Source organism: Rhagoletis pomonella, unplaced genomic scaffold, assembly GCF_013731165.1.
Source record: "Rhagoletis pomonella isolate Grant_MI unplaced genomic scaffold, Rhpom_1.0 Rhpom_scaffold_00002, whole genome shotgun sequence".
In the NCBI taxonomy this organism is placed as follows: Eukaryota; Metazoa; Arthropoda; class Insecta; order Diptera; family Tephritidae; genus Rhagoletis; species Rhagoletis pomonella.
Genome location: NW_023458556.1, coordinates 48,391,997 through 48,396,519, shown reverse-complemented (window position 1 = coordinate 48,396,519; position 4,523 = coordinate 48,391,997). Strand labels below are relative to the sequence as shown.

Here is a 4,523-nt window from a genome sequence, read left to right as displayed (position 1 = left end):
CTTCAGTACGAAATATATACAAAACCTGTACTGTTCGACTGTAAATTGTATCGACTTTTTAATTTGCTTATATATTTTCTTAGTACAAGCGTGCATAGATTTCCTTCAAGACCAATGATTATGAGTAGGTACATTTACATATTTTACACTTTTAAAATAAATGTGTATGCACACATTTTAAGGTACACTTCGTAACAAATTTTTTTGAGTTATTATGCAAGGATAAAAAATACATCTTTTTTGAATTCAGTACTAACACTTGACATTTTAATAGTATATCAAGTGCTTATCAAAACTTTACGACACGCATATGTTGACATGGTTGGCCATTTATCTTAAAATTATTAAATTTTAATTATTTGCTTATAAAATTCCTTTTTATACTTTAACAAACCCCATATAAATCCAAGGTTCAATCTTTGCGCAACATTAAAAAAACCAACAAACTTTCGTAAAAATTTCGAGCTATATATTTATAGTATTCCTCACAAAATTTTACTAAAAAGTACTGCGTAGTAGGAAAGTATATTGTAATCGAAATCGTATCAAAAAAGTACAATTATACCAAAAATGCCAACACTGACGATGCCTTTTATTATTGAATCATGGGTGATTAGCACAACACGTGTACGTATAAGTGTGTGGTTGATACTTGATAAAAAAAATGGTTGCATACCTTTAGGCATTTTTTCAAATTCATAAAACAGTGGGGGCCAAAATAAATGAACTAACTTTTTTTTCTTGATTTGGCGATTGATTTAGAATAAATTATCTCATTTACATTTAATTTATTGACAGATTTTACCAGGCAAAATTACATGATGTCAGCATGATTTGCTTATAAATTACAAATGAACCGTAAATTACGGTAATGTGAACATGCTTTTACACTTCATTCGCCAGTTTTTTTAGCGACTGAGTTATTTTATTTAGGCCTTTTTGGAGTTTTCGGGAAGCCAACTGTGGGGAGTCGTCAAATGCTAAGATAGCAGTGTCATCAGCAACAGTACCAATGGTGGCTTCTTCAATTACGGGTAGGTCTATGTGTAGAGTAGGTATAGTATGGGGCCCATGACGCTGCCGTATGGTACACCTGCCGTGCTTTCGTAACGTTCAGAATGTTCCGTACGCTGTTTAACAAAAAAAATACGATTCTTCAGGTATGACAGCAGAAATACATAGTAGTTGATAGGGAGCGCAGTTTTTATTTTATAGAGTAAGCCAACGTGCCTCGATCGAACGCTTGTTAGATATCTAGAAATGCAACCGGGCAGTATTTGTTTTTCTCAAATGCTCAGAATATTTTCTCAACAAGTCTGGGTACTTGTTCGATAGAGCTGTGGATTTTCGTAAGTCCAAATTGATGGTGTGGTATAAGCTTTCGTTCTTCTATAATTGGATAGAACCTTTTTAGAAAGAGCACTTCCATTATTTTGGAAGTGATTGGTAGTAAGCTAATGGGTTGATATGATTCGACTGATTTGAGAATCATTTTCACTCGTGACACTTTCCACTGAGTATTTAGGTACAAAGCCTATTCTGATGACAGCATTAAACAAGTAAGTTGGTAATGCCCGCCTGATGTAGCTATTTCAATAAATTAACAACAATTAGATCATAGCCAGGAACTTTATTTGGCTTAAGATTTTTAATGTTTTAGTTGTTTTTACTTCAGCTTTGGAGATTTTTTATAGGTGGATCCATTTGATGGGGGTAGCTCGGTGTAGCATTGATTTTGTTTTTTATACTAACAGGGGGTTCTATGTTTTATGGGGTAAAAACAGATCTCATTGATACAAAAATCTTGGGTAAGAGAGCGGTTGGTTAAGGGATCTGTAGGTTAGGGGCTCAGTGGTGTCCTTTACAACCTCTTTTCAGCAGCCTTACAGGTAAACTACGAGCCTGTAAATTAGTCAAAAAACATATTCAAGCCTTTTTATGCTCCAACTTTAGTTCTCTGAATATAATAATTGAGTTGAGCATGGCAGCGGGAATGCCTACTACCTTCAGGAGTCCTTTGGAATACAAACTGGGACTTATTCTAAAAAAAACTTATTTTCAAAAAATTTAATAGAATATCGAATGAAGACTTCTTCAATGAACGCAAACTTGACTCCAAGGCGGCTGTTTTAATAGGGCGTTTGGAAGGTCTTTAATGAAAGCATGCCCGCTAAGATACGAGAAAAAAGCTTACACACCTTGGTGGAACGAAAAACTACCAAAGCTTTGGAAGCAGGTAAGGAAGTAATGTAACGAATGTTACAGAAGTAAGGGATGATACCAGAACAAGGCAACCTTAAAGAATTATAAAAGGACCTTCTAGAAGCCAAGAAGGCTTCGTGGAGAAAGTTTTGCGAATCCATCGAGTATACGAACGACTGAGCCAGGCGGCGCAGGATCCTTGAGAAATCATTACCTCAACCAACATATATCAACAGGTAAATGATCCTGGACCGATTCGGGCATAGAGTCGTCAAACAAACTTCTGAATATACATTCCCCAGGGTGTAGGATCAACGAAATCGTGGCCGCTAGCTTCTGGAGGAGAAAAGGCCAAATTCGCTATTTTAAGATTTTCTCTCTTTGAGTAACCAAGCATTTATGAAATATTACCAATCAAATTACTAGCAAACCCTGGGAATCAAGGTCAAAGTTTTCAAGTTGTAAGAGGACTTATGGAGAACGCTCTAAAGAAAATAAATTTTTGGAGATAAATTTGAAATTGGAGAAAACTGATCTCATGATAAATATTAACAAATAAGACAAAATTAACTAAATATGTAAATTTAAGGGTACAGAATGGTACATACATAGATTCCATCGATTTCAAACTTTAAGCATTTTTATTTCATATAGTATGTATATAGATTTCAGTTAACCTTTTACTAAATTTAATGAAGCCTTCTAAAGTGCCACCAGTTTTAAAAATAAATTTTATTTAATTATTTGAATTTAAATATTAAAACAGGTGGCAGCGTTCTTCAAAAAGAATTTTCTAACCATTTGATACTCCTATGATATATGTGATTCGCATTAAGGAAGCGATACTATCCTCTCTCAATAAATGATTGACTGCGGATGAGCGGGAAAGGAGGGTGAAACCGTTGAGGTTATTATTATTATTATTATTATTATTATTATTATTGCGATATTTGATCATTCCTATTAATTGAATTTAATTTAAGTTTGTATGCGTGTGGCAACTCCCTTTAAACCTAGCTATGAGCCTTCTCTTGGCCGAAGCGAACACGGAAGCATGCGTCAACATAGAGTATATCGATTGCAAACTTTTAGCAGCTTCTCTTCTATATAGAAAGATTAAAATGAAATTATCCCACTACCTCGCGGTTCGAATTCAACATTAGAATACGATTAGATGTCGAACCTCTTTCTCTATATCGAGAACTATGTAAGTTCCATTTTTGTAGAGAATGCTATAATTCTCGATAATTTCTCTAATCGGCTTTTAACCCTCTACTTTAGATGAGAGAGAACTCTGGTCGAAAAACAGTAACGTTGGAATTGTAATGCTCTCACCCCCTATGAACCTTTCACAATATTCGTCCAAGGGCTTTATTAGTCGGAGTCTGAAACGCAATAATCACTTAAAATTGGCGCCGTTACATGGTGAAAGGCGTTTAGTATCAAGCTTTTACACTAAAGCTTTCTTAACCCTTTCAGTACAAAAATTCAACCACTGATTTAAAAAATTTTAAAATACATAAATATGCTTACCGGTTAATTTGGATCGTTCATTTCAAAAATCAAGTTTCAAGTTTTGAGTTTTACCGTCATTTAGGGTCCTTTAAAAAAGAAAGTGATCACAGCTATTTTTATTTTTAAAACTTTAAATAATACGAATCCGAATCACAATTCCATGGAAAATTGGTTAATATTTTTCAATAGAATACTATCGACTTTTCTGCCACGTTTTACTTTTATGAAAAATACGGTCAATTGCAACTGCAGCTTGCACTTTAATTTGATGAATAACTTAATTCTCTAACTGCTAAATAAGTCGTATGACTGAGCAATTATATATAGATTTTTGGGAATCTCCTGCAAAGTAACAGACGTTTTCGATCAAAAAATATTGATTTTTAATAATTCCATACCATATCTACGAAAAGTTGTTTTTTCCCCATGGAATACATGGAAAACTTTGAGCGCTTTGAGCGACCTCTAATATTTTTTTGATTTCAAAATAAAAAAATAGGGGTATACTTTTTCTCGGTATAGAAGAATTCTAGGGGGTGAGAGCTTAAAAATTCCGACTTTACTTTTTCACATGCATTTTTGGATTTTAATGTACATACATACAGTTGTCCACAAAATAATAGGAGTGCGATATTTTGACCAGTTTTGGCTATTTGTCTTTTGTTTATTTAATGTTTATTATTTTTTTATAAAAGCCTAGCTGGCTATACAACAAACACCATATAAATTCAGATTTTAAACTTTGTATAAAAATTTTGCAATTTTTCACCCAAATTTCAAACTTTTTAATCAGAATCTTTAGAAAA

At 33.5% G+C, this 4,523-nt stretch overlaps 1 long non-coding RNA gene across 1 annotated transcript in view; it reads right to left on the bottom strand.

The window, feature by feature from the left end:
* LOC118733758 overlaps positions 1-4,523 on the bottom strand; it is a 12,726-nt gene that overhangs the window by 6,765 nt on the left and 1,438 nt on the right. The gene's annotated exons all lie outside the window — the stretch shown is intronic.